At 44.0% G+C, this 16508-nt stretch overlaps 1 protein-coding gene across 2 annotated transcripts in view; it reads left to right on the top strand.

Moving 5' to 3' along the window:
• The window catches only part of SHROOM4 (shroom family member 4), a 394799-nt gene that overhangs the window by 123126 nt on the left and 255165 nt on the right, over positions 1 to 16508 (top strand). Inside the window, exon 1 of one of the 2 annotated variants that reach the window (XM_033944711.1) lies at positions 3338 to 3567. The exons of the other annotated variant lie outside the window; for it this stretch is intronic. The gene's annotated coding sequence lies outside the window, so the exon portion shown is untranslated. Of the gene's footprint in view, positions 1 to 3337; positions 3568 to 16508 lie in introns of those variants that run through there. 2 annotated transcript variants of the gene reach the window in all.

Below are 16508 nucleotides of genomic sequence, written 5' to 3'. Positions count from 1 at the left end.
ACTCTATGTGGCAAATTAACCAAGCAACATAAGAATTGCTTTACTGGGTCAGACCAAAGGTCCATCAAGCCCAGTGGCCATTCCAGGTCACTAGTACCTGGCCAAAACCTACAATATTCTATGCTACTGATCTAGGACAAGCAGTGGCTTCCCCCATGTCTTTTTCAGTAACAGAATATGGACTTTTCCTTCAGGAAATTGTCTAAACTCATCTTAAAACAAGCTATACTGTTTGTTCTTACCACAACCTCTGGCAATGCATTCCAGAGCTTAACTATGTAACTTATGTTACTATGTTACTATGTTATGTTACTATGTTACTATGTAACTATTCTAGGAGTGAAAAAATATTTCCTCCTATTGGTTTTAAAAGTATTTCCTTGTAACTTCGAGTGTCCACTAGTCTTTGCTCTACTCAGGATTTTGTAGGCTTCAGTCATATCTCCCCCTCAGTTGTCTCTTTTCCAAGCTGAAGAGCCCTAACCTTTTTAGTCTTTCCTCCTACAAGAGGCGTTCCATCCCCTTTATCATCTTGGTTGCTCTTCTTTGAGCCTTTTCTAATGCTGCTATATCTTTCTTGAGATAAAGAGACCAGAATTGAACGCAATACTCGAGATGAGATCGCACCATGAAATGATACAGAGGCATTATAATTCTTAGTCTTGTTAACCATCCCTTTTTTAATAATTCCTAACATCTTGTTTGCTTTTTTGGCCGACACCACACATTGGGCAGAAGGTTTTATCTACAATGGTCTACAATGACACCCAGATCCTTTTCTTGAGTGCTAACCCCCAATGTGGAAATTAGCATCCGGTAACTGTGATTCGGGTTATTCTTCCCAATGTGTATCACTTTGCATTTGTCCACATTAAATTTCATCTGCCATTTGGATGCCCATCCTTCCAGTTTCCTAAGTTCTGCATATTGCCCGGTTAACTTCCAGCGATGCCAGCCTCCCTCTCTTCTCCTCCCCTGCTTCCAGAACATACTAAAGCCCTCTCTCTAAACCTCCCTCTTTCCCTGTCTCTAGAACAAGCTAAAGCCCCCTCACCTTGATCCTATTTCTCCCAGAAACATGCTAAAATCCCCTTCCCAATTCCAATTCCAGAAACATGCTAAAATCCCCTTCCAATTCCATTCCAATTCCAAAGGAGGGACCTAAGCCTACTGGGCCTATTCCGGTTGGCCCAGGCATCTCAGGCCCCACCTGTGGGCAGGATTTGAGCCGCCTGGGCCAATCAGATCCTAAGGCCAGCCATTCAATGGATGGCTGGCCTGTCGGACGGACGGGCTTGGCACCCGTCCGTCCGACCAACGTTTTTTGAAAGTACGGGGAGAGGTGGGTGGGGGGTTGTGGGGTCGGCAGGGGGGGTTTGGTGGGACCCTTGAGTCGAGGGTAGGAGGGCTTGGGCTCCCTCCTGCCTGAACATGTTGGGGGAGGGGTTCGGGGGTGCCGGGCAAGAGGGCTTGGGCTCCCTCCTGCCCTGATAGTGTCGGGGAGTTTGGGAGTGCTGCGGGGCAAGAGGGCATGGGCTCCCTCTTGCCCCGATCTTCATCGGGGGTTCGGGGGTTCCACGGAGCAGGAGGGCTTGGACTCCCTCCTGCCCTGATCTTCATCAGATGTTTGGGGGTGCCGCGGGGCAGGAGGGCTTGGGCTCCCTCCTGCCCCGATCGTTGTGGGGGGGGGAAGGTGGATCGCGGCAGGGGAGATGAGCCATCTCTCTTGTCGTGATCATTGCTTTAGGTGGTAGGTAGGTTGCTGGGTCCGCTGAGCTGATCGCAGCAGCCATGATCAGCTCAGCGGCCCCTTTTCGGCACTTATACCTGTTTTGACTTGGTCTAACTCAAAACGTATAAGTGCCGACTAGGCAACCTGCCTAAAGTTTTGGTTATACTTGCTGCACGCCTAGGTCTAGGTCGGCCCACCTCCCGCCCTTTCCCCTCCTCTAAAAACACCTCTTTTGGCTCTATGCGTTTAGAGGCAGGGGAAAGGCCTAAGCTGGTTTTAGATACGTCTTAAGACCAGCTTTGATTATGGGTGCTTGGACGATCAGGCTTTTTGATCGTCCAAGTACTAATTTAGGCCATTTTTTAGACTTTTGTTGTTTGTTTTTTTTTTATTATGAGCCCCTTAGCATTTAACCAAATTTTTAATAAACTTGAAACTTGATTAAGATAGACTTAGGAAAATCCACTGCTTATTCCTAGGAGGGATGCAATCCAGTTGAGTTTTCAGGATTTCCCCAATGAATATGCATAAGATTTAGTTGCATACAATGGAGGCAATGTATGCAACTAGATCTCATGCATATTCATTGGGGAAATCCTGAAAACCCGATTGGATTGTGACTAGAGAATGACAAGGGGACAAATTTTTCCCCATCCCCACAGGAACGCATTTTCCCATCCCAGCCCCGCGAGTTCTTTTCCTGACTTTGCCCCATTCTGGCAAGTTCCATCCTCATCTGCACAAGCCTCAAATACTTTAAAATCATAAGTGTTCGAGGCTCATGCAGTTAAGGCAGAACTTACAGGAATGGGACAGGGACAGTGACAAAACTCATGGGGACCGGATGGGGAAATTGAATTTCTGCGGGGACGGGAACAAATCATGTCGTTCTCTAATTGTGATCCTCAAGGACTGAGGTTGCCCACCCCTGGGTTAAGGCATAACTATTCAGAATCGACACATGAGTGTTTTCTAGCTTTGTGTTTGTAACATATAGTACCGTCATCCCTGCACTGGTCTCTTGTTCCATCCCCCTCTCCCCTTCAGACTTCAGTGAGCTCTGCAATCCTGTTTTCTGTCTAATTGCAACACTCCTTTGTGTCTCTGTTTCTCTTTGTGTATTTCCCTTTCCCCTTTGTTCCTTGTTTTATTTTGTTCCATATGGTTTTCTTCCTCTTGCATTGCTATTTTTGTCTTTTTTTTTCTTCTCTTTCTCCTCTCTTGCACTCTTGTCACTCCCTCTGTTTTTGGCAAGGATCCCGGATTGAGGGCTTGACATACAGAAGCTGCCTTGTGTAGCCCCAGCTTCTCTGGCTCTCAGCCTGTGCCCATCAGTTTAGATTCTGTGCAGCGGGGCTGGGCTTCTAGGGTCTAGACCACTGTGTGACTCAGAAGCGTGAAGGAGCTCCAGAGACAGTGGGACTGGCTCAGGCACTGTGTCTGATGGAGAGGAGCTGCAGAGAAAGTGGAACGCCCTGAGAATCTTGTGGGTAGGGCTGAGGAGCTGCAAAGAAAGTGGCAGTGCCCGGGGTGTGCCTTTTACATAATGCTAAGGAACTGCAGAGAATATAGGACTGCTCAGATGCTGTGGTTACAGGCATGTGCCTGTGGTTTGTAGACTTCTTATCTTCTTCCTGCATGTCCCAGTGCAGAATACTGGCTCTCTGACCCAAAGGCACTGTGGGTCTGCCCACATCTGGGGTATTTCAAGCATCTTGTAATCTCTGGCACTTGAGCTTGAGAAAAGAACCACATCTCACTGCCTCATCATTCATGTTGGGTTCAGCCTGATACAAACAGAGAGAATCCCTTCTGAATGCTGACTGAAGACTGAGGTAAAGTTACTTCTCTGTACTGTTTGTTGTGTAGTGTGCTGCTGTTACAGCTGTACCTCTCTGTCTTGATTTCTGCATTCTCTAGAATAAGCGGTACAAGTTAGAATTCCTAGCTCCCAGCACTTAAACAAAAATCTGTTTTACATTTTGCTTATTTTGAATTCTGAATAAGAATGACTGCCACTAACAGTTCGGAAGATAAAATTATCCAGTATAATCAGAGCAACTTCTTAGGAAGTGTTGCTGGTCTTCAGGCAGTGAATGAAATGGATTTTCGGTGTTTACTATGTATTTCTTTTAATTGCCCGTAACTGTAGCATTAGGTGGCTGACTGAAAGTTAATCCGTTGCAGTATGAACAGGGCAATACAGCAAAAATGCACAAATTGTGGTGCAGGGTTTATGTGACATCTGCATGCAATTTTGTGGGTGAATGATGCAGAAGCTAACCCTACACAAAGTTATGAGTTAAGACACCAGTGCACAGCATAAGAACATATGAAAATCAATGGTAATGAGGCTATTCCACTCCGATGCAGAGATGTATACTGAAGACTTTAAGGATGAGCCCAACATAGGAGCTTCAATGCCAGGTCTGAGGAGGCATGGAAAGGTTGCCTCATTCTCCTGTAATAGCATCTGTCAGGATTTAATGTCTGTTTCTTCTTTCTGCTGTGAGCATAGCAGTACTTGCAAATTCATGAAGAGCACGGGGGGGGGGGGGGGGGGAAATGGCCACATGAGAGAGGTGACGTTTGTGCGCTAAGGGCAGCTACAGCTCTGCACAGATCAGAGCAGAAAATAATTGTACTGAAAACCATCTGTTGAAATGTTATTCAGCGCATAAATATTGGCATCGCAAGCATTTTTTGGCCGGAGAATAGCATTCCAGCACATGTGCAGATGTGTGCTGATACTTTTATCTACCTGGACACCCAAAGCAGTAGCTGCCCTTAGCAAACAACATTGTGCATGTGCGTCCGGTTGTGATGGACAAGCAAAAATCTGCGTTAACCCGTTGTTAGAACTGTGCACTAAGCAGACGTTTCTTCTGCATCAGATCCTGAGTGACTTGTAAAGTAACGAGTTCCAAGTATTGCCCAGTTCTGGCCACATTTATCGAGTTGTGGAGTAGTCTCAAGATGGTCTGTTAATTCATATATGTCTATTGCATTAGTGTGTACTAATACCATTAAAGTGCATTATTGTAAGTAGGACCCAATGCATAAAATGAGACTGGAGGTAGATAATACGTTTTAGCAAGTGGCAACACCTTTAGTAAATCAAGACCATAGTAAATGCATTGTAAATGCATCCTTACACTCAAACTAGGGCTTCTGCTATAGAATTGAGCAACTCAAGGTTGTACTGTTTTACTAATCTGCTTGTTTTATGTTTTGACTTGATGGTGGCCGAGTCTGTGCATCTGTTACCTGCATGAGTATTCATAAGTGCATTCAGTGCTCCTGGGGCTGTGGCACTGCCAGCCCCCAGTCAGGGCAAGGATGATGATTCTTGTAAAATCAGTCCTTGCAGCCTCTTTTCAGTTGCTTTGAGGTGCTCCAGCAACACATTCTTCAGTGCTTGACAGCTGGTCATTCAGGTGTTAATAGTGTCAATGAGGTCATAAACAAGATTAGAAAATGATTTGTTTTGTTTGGGGGAAAACTTGAGCACCAACCCAAATTATCCTCCCTCCCTCCTCCCTTTCTTTTTCAGGGTTTTATTTTGGTTTTTTTTTCAGTGGCCATTGGCAGGAGATGGTCCTGGCCAAAATGGTTCTTTCCTGTCCTAGCCATCGTGGCAGTTCCCCTTCTGGTTCCAGACTTGGGTATTAGACATGGCCGGCTTAACCATTAGGCAGACTAGGTGGTCATTTAGTGTGGTAAAGAGCAGCTGCAGTCAAAGACAAATGGGTCCTGAAAGGCAAATGCACTCAAAAAACTATCAGTTTGTGCTTTCACCCTCAGGAAAATGACTTTTGGATTTGGAAGTCTGTGTGTGTGTGATCGCGTTGAAAAAAGTGGATCCTGTGCCTAAATTTATGTGCATAATTGATTCTAATTAACACCAATAATTGCTTGCCAGTTATGACTAATTAGCTTGTTGTTCAATTAAATTGCTCTTGCAATTTCAGTACATAGCCAAGACTGTGTGTGCAATTTTTGGTGCTTTTTATAGAATTAAGGGGACAATTCTATAACTTGGTGCCAAGATGTAGGTGCCACTATGGGTTGTACTTCTGCAGTGGCACTTAGATATGCCTAAGCTGATACAGAATACTCGTGAGAGCTGGTGAAAGCCATTCATGGAGCGGCTCAGGGCCGGGCAGGAGCGCAAAAAGCTCACTCATGCCCAGTATACTGCTGACTAAGTCACACTGGATATAGTAGAGGGTGTGTGTTGTCATAGCTTTACATAAGAACATAAGACCGGAGGTCCATCGTGCCCGGCAGTCCGCTCATGCGGCGGCCCCTCAGGTCCAGGACCTGATAGTGCTCCTACCCTAAAACTCACATACACTTTTCGATTTTGTCCTGTAGAGTAACCTTCTATCTATACCCTGCAATCCCCTTCGCTTCCAGGAAGTCATCCAGTCCCTTTTTAAAACCCAGTATTGTACTCTGTCCTATTACCTCCTTTGGAAGCGTGTTCCAGGTGTCCACCACCCTCTGAGTGAAGAAAAACTTCCTTGCATTCGTTTTGAATCCGTCCCCTCTCAGTTTTTCCGAGTGACCTCTTGTTTTTGTTGTCCCTGCTAGTCTGAAGAATCTGTCCCTCTCCACTCTCTCTATGCCTCTCATGATTTTATATGTCTGCATCATGTCTCCTCTCAGTCTCCGCTTTTCCAGGATAAAGAGCCCCAGTTTGTCTAACCTTTCGGCATATGAAAGGTTCTCCATTCCTTTTATCATCCTAGTTGCTCTCCTCTGGACCCTCTCAAGTATCGCCATGTCTTTCTTAAGGTACGGTGACCAGTATTGGACACAGTATTCCAGATGTGGTCGCACCATTTCTCGATACAATGGCAGGATAACCTCCTTCGTTCTGGTAGTGATACCTTTTTTGATAATGCCCAGCATTCTGTTCGCTTTCTTTGAGGCCGCTGCACATTGCGCCGCTGGCTTCATTGTTGTATCCACCAAAACCCCCAGGTCTTTTTCTAGGGTGCCTTTCCCCATCACCCTCCCTCCCATCGTATAGCTGTACATGGGGTTCCCTTTCCCCATGTGCAAGACCTTGCATTTCTCCACATTGAAGCTCATCTGCCATCTTTTTGCCCACTCACACAGTTTGTTCAGGTCGCTCTGCAGTTCTTTGCATTCCTCAACAGTTTTGACCCTGTTGGAGAGTTTTGTATCGTCCGCGAACTTGATAACTTCGCACTTCGTGCCCGTTTCCAGATCGTTAATGAATATATTGAACAGCAGCGGTCCCAGCACTGACCCCTGCGGGACACCACTCGTGACCCCTTTCCAGTCAGAGTAGTGTCCTTTTACTGCTTCCTATCCGCCAGCCAATTTTGGATCCATCTGTGGACGTCCCCTTCCACCCCGTGGTTCCACAGTTTCTTCAGCAGGCGCTCATGGGGTACCTTGTCGAAGGCTTTTTGGAAATCCAGATAAACTATGTCAATGGGGCTACCTTGGTCCAAATGTTTGCTTATCCCCTCAAAGAAATGTAGTAGATTCGTTTGGCACGATCGTCCTTTATAGAAACCGTGCTGGCTTGTTCTCATCAGTTTATTTTTTTCTATATGCTCATTGACACCTTCCCTGATCAGTGATTCGACCATCTTCCCGGGAACTGAGGTCAAGCTCACCGGTCTATAGTTCCCTGGGTCGCCTCTCGATCCTTTTTTGAAGATTGGTGTAACATTTGCTATCCTCCAATCTTCAGGGATTATCCCTGTTCTCAAGGATAGGTTGCAAATATGCCTGAGTAACTCCGCTATTTTCGTCAAAGTAATACTGTATAACTAGATAAGACTTCTCAGAATACAAATAAACAAAATATATATCTGGCTTATAAAGTAAGTAAAGTGTTCACATACACTCAGAATTGTGAAATTTGACCAAGAGCATTAGCTCCTATAGCCAAACCCACCACCCCATCACTGTGTATGACTTATTTTGAAAAAGAGCTTGAAATGAATATACTGTTCAAATGCTCAACTAATTTTCAATGGCAAAAGAGAGAAAGAAGTTCCCACTTAGCTTTCAACTGTGTCAGTGGTGGGTTTGGCTATAGGAGCTAACGCTCTTGGTCAAATTTCACAATTCTGAGTGTATGTGAACACTTTACTTACTTTATAAACCAGATATATATTTTGTTTATTTGTATACTGAGAAGTCTTATCTAGTTATACAATATACTGCTGAGCCATGAGAACTCGAGGCAGCTATTAAGGGAGGGGCTCAACATGGGGCAGGAGCACAGAAAGCTTGCTCCTGCCCGGTACACCACTAGACCACCAGGGATTCAAAAAGGTACATGGGGAAGGCAGGAGGGAGGTAAAAAAATTGTCAGTCAGTCGGGACAGGAGACGGGAGGGATTCCTGATTTTCCAGCTTACCACTGGACCACCAGGTCATACAGCAGGCTCGGTGGAGGACTGCAGGGCATCGGGAGAGAGGGGGGACAGAGTATAGGGCAAGGAGGTGGGACAGGGTGCAGAGACTGGCAGGGAGGGAGGGGGGACAGGGAGGAGAGCCGGGCAGGGAGTGAGGGGGACTGGGTGCAAATCTAGGCAGGGCATATGAATATTAACACCCCCCAGCTTATATTCAAGTCAACCTTTTTTCCTCCTTTTTTGGGGGAAAAAGGGTACATCGACTTATATTCGGATCATCTTATATTTGAGTATATACACTAGACCTATTCTACACTAGAAATTCCATCTTTTCTATAGTCGCACCCTCGCTCTGGAACTCAATGCATTTTTATCTCTGTAACGAAAACTCCCTAAATAAATTTAAAACAAATGTTAAAACATTTATTTTTAAACTTAAGAACATAAGAAGTGCCATCTCTGGATCAGACCTTCAGTCCATCAAGTCCGGTGATCCGCACACGCGGAGGTCCTGCCAGGTGTACACCTGGCATAATTTTTAGTCAAAAATATTTCAGTACAAGCTGAATATCTTAAATAGATATATCCACACAAAAATGATATTCATCCACTATCTTAATATCAGAAATTATATGCCACGTTTCTTTAAACGGAGAAAAAGACCTCAGTGTTTCTCAGGAATATACCTGGGAAACTTTCTATGGCAAGTACTTAGTTGCCATAGAGAAATACATCCTTGGTCTCAGAAAAAACTCATTTATATGTTTTTCATTAATCACTATTACACACCTTTAAAGTGATCACTATTAAAACTTTTACAGTAGATATTCAGTAAATTTCATAAAGTAGGAAACGAGCACTTATCTCATTATCTTCTGATATTGAAAAAAATCACCGCAGTTTGCAGTTGCAGATCTACCACACTCAGGAAACTAATTTAAGTTTCTTCTCTTAGATATCCCTACAGGCCCTATTTCGCGCATTTGCTGCATCAGGGGAATATTTTAGATTAAGAGCTATCGCTTCAATGATTCCCTCTATGCCTCTCGTAAGGAGATGCGCATCTAGTTTGCTTTTAAATCCTAGGACGGTCGATTCCGCAATAACCTCCTCTGGGAGAGCATTCCAGGTGTCAACAACTCTCTGTGTGAAGCAGAACTTCCTGATATTTGTCCTGAACTTGTCCCCCCTTAGCTTCATTCCGTGTCCTCTTGTCCATGTCAAACTGGACAATGTAAATAAATTTTTCTGCTCTATTTTGTCTATTCCTTTCAGTATTTTGAAGGTCTCGATCATATCCCCTCGCAGTCTCTTTTTCTCAAGGGAGAAAAATCCCAGTCTCTTAAGTCGATCCTCGTATTCCAATTTCTCCATACCTTTTACTAGCTTCGTTGCTCGTCACTGCACCCTCTCCAGCAGTTTTATATCCTTCTTTAGGTTGGGAGACCAATGTTGAACGCAGTATTCCAAGTGGGGTCTGATGCCTATCAATAAGAGGAGAAAAAAAAAAAGAAAAAAAACTTTTTATTTTTCTTTTCTTTTTTAAGAAATGCCATCCCTGCCTTCCTCATTATTCCCTACCCCTCTATCCTTCCTCTTATTTTTTAAAATATATTGTAATTAAAACATCCCTACCCCCTAGTACCTTTCATCTCTAATAAGTCCTAATTTATGATAGTTTTAGTTTAACCCTTTTTTTTAAATTTCATATTAATTAGATTTTTAAAATTTAACAGGTTAAAAAAATAAATAAATAAAAAATTTAACATTGTAAATCGTCCAGATACATGTGATGGTCGGTATATCAAGCCTTAAATAAACTTGAAACTCTGTAAAATAGGCTTAACGTAAGTGTCTTTTTAAAGGCAACATACAGTAGGTTCTCAGATAATAGCACCCAAATGGTGATGCACACATTTATATCTGCTCTGAAAAGCTATTAATTTGTGCACATACTCTTCACATCTATACATCTTTTATAAAACAAACACACACACACACTCCACCTCTGTTCCATGGCTTCTGCCTATACTACATCCCTGGGAAGGTTTATTTTTAGATCCCATTAAGGTAGATGCACATATTCCTTGCATTGAGTTTTTACATGTGTGTGGTCATGCAGTTCTTGAAAAGCTGTTTCTCTGTATTTTAAACAGGCTTTACATATGGGAAAAGCTTTATAAAATTACACCCTCCCCCCCCCCCCAATATGGAGAAAACAACAAAAGCAAGAAGAGCAGGAACATTTAGCAGTGAAATAAAAGGGCCCAAGTAGAATAAAGTATTTAAGAACTTTTAAGTGATTACAAAAGCGCATACTGTATTGTACAGTAAAGGCCTTATCGCTCTGTAGACAAATGTTTTTTTAGATGTATTTGCTTTGTGTTGTGGCCATAGACTTTAAAATTGAGAATTAGTCAAAGCCCTGGAAAATATTACCAAACAGTAATTTGGCCCTAGGGCTGATAGATGTTGGCCATTCCTTTCCATTAAAATGCATTCATGAAAGAGACCTGCAGACATGACAGCTTAACCTGAGCTGGAAGTCAGGATTCTTGGGCTCCAGTTTCAGCCTTACCACAAATTCTGTCTCTCCTGAAGTTGCTTCACCTTGCATCTTCTCTACTAGAGCCAGATAGTGCCAGATTCTAAACCAATAAAAGGTAATTCTTTAAGCTGGTGCTTTAAATATAGATGCCAATTTATAGAATAGTAGTGCTTGTATGTGTGATTGGCACTAGTACCATATAAACTTTAATATAAACCGACCCGAATATAAACTGGTAACCTTTTCTCCCAAAATAAGGAGGAAAAAAAAAAAAGGTTGACTCGAATATAAACCGGGGGTGGGGGTGGGGGGGGGGAAGGGGAGGGTGTTTAATATTCAAGTGCAGTGCTTTGCCTTGCTCTGCCCTGCCAGGCTCTGCACCCTGTTCCCCCTCCCTTGCTGCTCTGCCAGGCTTTGCATCCAGCCCCCTCACCCCTTCCCTCCTCTGCCCTGCCAGTCTCTGAACCCAGCCCCCATCCCTCCCTTCCCAGGTCTGTACACTTTTCCCCCTCCCTCCCAATGCCTTGCAGGCCTCCACCGGGCCTGCCGTGAGACTGATGGGGAAGACAGGAGGGATTCCTCCTGCCTCCTGTCCCACCCGATTCTAAATATTTTTATCTCCTTCTTGCCTCCCTCGCATACCTTAAATATTCCTGGTGGTCCAGTGGTGGCTGGGACAGGAGGGATCCCTCCCACCTCCTGGGATTCCCCCTGTCCTGCTGGACTACCAAGTCTCATGGCAGGCCCAGAAGAGATCTGCAAACAGGTTCAGGAGGGGGCCGGGGTCAGTGCTGACCTGTTCTTTTTAACATTTTTGTAAGTGAAATTGTGAAGGGCTGACTGGTAAGATATGCCTGTTTGCAGATGATACCAAAATCTACAATAAAGTAGTCACCCCTGATGGTGTGGAAAGCATGAGGAAGGAATTGGTGAAGCTTGAGGAATGGTCTGGAATTTAGCAGCTAAGATTTAATGCTAAGAAACACAAGGTCATGCATTTGGGCTGCAAAATCCTGAGGAAATAGAAGAGTTTAGGGCATTGGTCTGCAAATTTTTAAATGAGGGCTGTTTTAGGTCCAAAAGGGCTGAAGGAGAGCTGACAAGTATCCTACTTGGGGCCATGATGCCAATAGCACTTCTCGACATTCATTCCTACCAGAACACCTGACCTTGGTCACACAATACAGAACACAGATAAACCCTATGCGAATACAGGACCACAACCTAAAAGTTCTACATAAACGAAGCCCTAAGATGCCAGACTCTGCAAGCAGTAAAATACCAAAGAAATAGAAACAAAAGCATTTCTTCCTGAACAGATCAAAATATAGACAGCAGATGTAAATTCTCAAAACTGACATATTTCAATCACTGAATTGGAAATAAAATCATTTTTCTTACCTTTGGTGATTTTATTTTTCTAATTATCTTTTCCCTTCTTTATTTATTTATTTGTTTTATTAAAAAATTTATATACCGCATACAATTATACCGCATCCATTTGCTGTTTTTCTCTCCTTCACTTTCGGCCCTACATCCATTTTTAGAATTAACTTTTAACATTCAACTTTCTTCCATTTTTTCTGCTTCCTCCTCAAATCTATTTACTTTTCCATGTCTTCCCTTCCCATCTAGCCTTGTGCACCATCTCCTCCCTCTCTCTGCCCTTCCTTTCTATCATGTACATTTCCTCCCTCTTTCTTCTTTCCTATTCCCATCAATCCTAAATAGCATTTCTTCTATCTCCCTTTTCCTTCCCCCCCCAGGTAGGAGCAACGCCCCAGCCCACATAACTCTTCAAAAGTTTGCTGGCGTGAGTAGTATCTTTGACTCCCTGCTCATTCCAGCCTCATCTCCCTTCTGACGTCATGCCCTAGTCTCGCAACTAGGAAGTGACCTCAGAGGGGAGCCAAAGCCGGCCGAGCAGGGGGTGGAAGAGGTGCCGGTAGACCTTTAAAGAGATATGCCTGGGGGGGGAGGGGCAAAAAGGAGGAGAGGCTCTGGTGGGGGGAGCAGAGAGGAGGAAAGGCACCAGTGTTGTGGGATGGGAGTAGGAGAGGCGGCATCGGCGGGAAGGGAGGAGGAAAGGCACTAGCAGGGTGGGCAGAGAGGAGGAGAGGCACTGGCAGGAGGGTGGGATGGAGAAGAAAGAAGAGCCATCGAAAGGCACCGAGGTACCCCTGCAGTTTCTTCACGGAGAGGATGATTCATAGTGGCCATGTTGAAAAGTCCCATAATGAAATGGCCACAATGAATCATCCCATTCTGCTTCCACTCAATCCAAGAAGTTACTTGTTATCATGCTTAGATCCACTGCCTCAGCACCCTGAGGTTGTGAGTTGTTATCCCAGCCTGCTTCCTGTGACCCTGGGCAAATCACCTAACCCTCCTCTGCCCCAGGTACCACAGTTAGAGTGTGAGCATGCAGGGACATATAGGGGAAATACTTAAGAGTATCTGATTACTATTCAATGTACAGTAAACCACTTTGGGTGAATCTCTTCATGAAAAGGCAGTTAATACATACAAATAAATAAATCTAAGTTAATACTACTTTACTACTAGTGGCAGCCAGTGTTCCCTCTAAGCGGGCGGGTGTTGTGAGCAAACTTTTTTCACTGTGAGCTAAAAATATCGGGCGCCAGCAAGTTATGAGCCAAATAAATATGTTGTCAAAGTTGCTGATACATGAGGACGAGGTATTCAAAGGAATTTTAGGCCTACACGCTAAATTAAATAACGTTAAATAATATTTTTAAGAACACAGAAATTGTAGGGATGAAATGATATCTTAATAAATGTTTTACAACAAATGTAGTTATGTCTGTTACATCCATATGTGTAAACTGTAAATTAAAAACAGTCCAGAAGACAATACGTTTGATGCTTTCAATTTCTAGACCAGTGTTTTTCAACCTTTTTTGGGCAAAGGCACACTTGTTTCATGAAAAAAATCACGAGGCACACCACCATTAGAAAATGTTAAAAAATTTAACTCTCTGCCTATATTGACTATATATAAAGTAATTCTCTTGAATAGGAATCAAATAAACACAAAGAAAGTATTTTATAATTACTTTATTATGAAATAAAAATTATAAAAATTATAAAATACTTTATTCAGTGCGAAACCTGGGCCTGTTTGGCTGAACACAAAGCTGATATTCTGGCTGGAATGGAAGAAAGACACACACGTAGCTCTTCGTCAACAGCTCTCAGTCTCTCTCTGTATTTGGTTTTTATAGCATACAAAAATAGACAAATATACCCTCCATCCTTTTTATTAAACCACAATAGCAGTTTTTAGCGCAGGGAGCTGCGCTGAATGCCCAGCACTGCTCTTGACGCTCATAGGCTCCCTGCGCTAAAAACCACTATTGCGGTTTAGTAAAAGGGGACCATATTGTAAAATATAGACAGCAGATATAAATTCAGAACTGTGCATAGTAAGTGAAGGGAAGTTTTCATCTCTGGGAATTTACCCAGTTAACTATTAAGTTATTTGGGCAAATTCCTTTGAAAACTGTGGTAATACTGCCTCCACTTTGCTAAATTTAAAATAAAATCATTTTTCCTACCTTGTCTGGTGATTTCTGGTTGCACTTTCTTCTTCTGACTGTGCATCCAATCTTTCTTCCCTTCTATCAGCCTGTATGCTTTCTCTCCTCCACACCTCATTCCCTCCCCCAACTTTTTCTTCCTCTCTCCCTGACCTTTCTTTCTTTTTTTCTGTTTCTCTTCTTTCCTTCTGTTTCCCTGCCTGCCCCCTTTCTTTCTTTCTCCCAGCCTCCTGTCCAGCAGTAACTCTCTTCCCTTCCTCCCCTCCCAGCAGCATCTCTCCGTCTCCCTCTCCAGTAGCAGCTGTCCTTTTTTTTCCTGGCCCAGCAGCTTCCCAGATTCCTTTCCCTCCTCCCCTCCCAGATGCATCTCTCCTTCTCCTTCTCCCTCTCCAGTAGCAGCTGTCCCTTTTTTTTCCTGGCCCAGCAGCTTCCCAGATTCCTTTCCCTCCTCCCCTCCCAGAAGCATCTCTCCTTCTCCCTTTCCAGTAGCAGCTGTCCCTTTTTTCCCCTGCCCAGCAGCTTCCCAGACTGATAGTGGTTTTCTCCCCTCCCAGCAGCTCTTCTTACTTCCCAGCGCAGCGATTCACGAAGGCAGCCTCGGGTCCTTTGTTGTGTCGCGCCGCCTCTGAGGAAAGAGGAAGTTGCATCATCAGAGGCAGCCGCGACTCAGCAAAAGCCCCGAGGCTGCCTTCGTGAATCGCTGCGCTGGGAAGTAAAGGAGAGCTGCAGAGAGGGGAGAAAGCCACTGTCGGAGGCTCCCCAAGATCTCTCCGGCCCAGCGCACGCTTCCGATGCTGATGCAGGAAGTTCAAATGAGTCAATCTTGCCGGTCCTGCGCTGTGACGAGAAACTTGTGCGCTGCGACCTAATATTTTGTACGCCAGCGCACGCCAGCGCAGCTTAGAGGGAACACTGGTTGGCAGCCACTAAAAAGTACCAATCTCTACTAATGAAAGGATTACACAAAGTGAGCAACATGATAGGATGATAAAGCTTATGGCATATAGGTGGTATAGTGTCATGATTTGGTGAAGCGTAGCAAGGTATAAATAGTGGGCCCTCTCTGAATCCTAGTGGAAGAGGCTATTGGAGGGAAATGAATATTATTCAATAAAAGGGCTTCAGGGATATACTATGTATGGAATGGGACGATTCAGCAAGACCATTTAAGTGCAGCCTTTTCATCAAGGGATGTTTCATTGCGGCAAGGAAGACTGTTGCCTTTAAAATCATGTACAATAACCCATTTTGACTCATCAGCCTGTCTACTGTTACCTCAACTTTCTAAGTGAGACTTTTCTCCACTTTGCCCAGGAAGGTGCCTTGTTTCTTGCATATTTGCAAAACTTCTCTCCACTATCAGTGAGACTTTTCTACACTTGTAGCAGGGAGAGAGAGAGATACAGGCCTGGAGAAACTGTTGCGGCATCATAGATCCCCCCCAAGCTGAACTAGCCATCCATGATTAAATGGCCACGGTGAGCTAGATACACTGAACTGACTGCGCTGAAATGAACTGTCTGCGCTGAATCATCTGTGCTAAATCATACTAGACCCTATGTAGGAGGGAAGATGGGAGCAAGATATCATATACAACAGGGGTGTTACAGTCCCTCCTCAAGGGCTGCAATCTAGTCGGGTTTTCAGGATTTCCCCAATGAATATGCATGAGATCTATTTGCATGCACTGCTTTCATTGTATGCTAATAGATCTCATGCATATTCATTGGGGAAATCCTGAAAACCCGACAGGATTGCGGCCCTCGAGGAGGGACTTTGACACCCCTGATATATGAGAAGGAATGTGGGATAATTTATGAATTGTGTTATGGAGTAGGTCTGAGAGTGGGTGGGAATAGGGGAGAGAGGGGGATCTGGTGGAGCACTTCATTGGAAAAAAAATTGAAGATGTTGCTATGTCTCTGTTTGTAATGATTGCTAGTTGGTCTTGATGTTCAACCCAATAAAAACTTGAAAGAAAAGCCTTTTGGCACAATGGAGCCAACAGTTCCTAATAGTACATTAACCACATCTGAATGGCAAATGCAGTAGAAGCAAATTACAGTACTGCATTACCAGGGTGGTATGTTTAATACGGTTGTCATGCCATTCAGGGGGCTGGCTATTTTCCATGAGTTTCACAGTCACTTTCACTGTTTTCTATAATTCCCTCATGGTTTCAACTTTTTCCAGTGTTGCTGTAAACATGTGCTCTTTATTGGGAGCAGTCAGCTGTCTGTGGACCTTGACACCATTCCTTG

This window comes from Geotrypetes seraphini, chromosome 5, assembly GCF_902459505.1.
Source record: "Geotrypetes seraphini chromosome 5, aGeoSer1.1, whole genome shotgun sequence".
NCBI classification, from domain to species: domain Eukaryota; kingdom Metazoa; phylum Chordata; class Amphibia; order Gymnophiona; family Dermophiidae; genus Geotrypetes; species Geotrypetes seraphini.
Note: the sequence above shows the minus strand (reverse complement) of the source record. Positions and strands in the feature narration are given on the sequence as shown.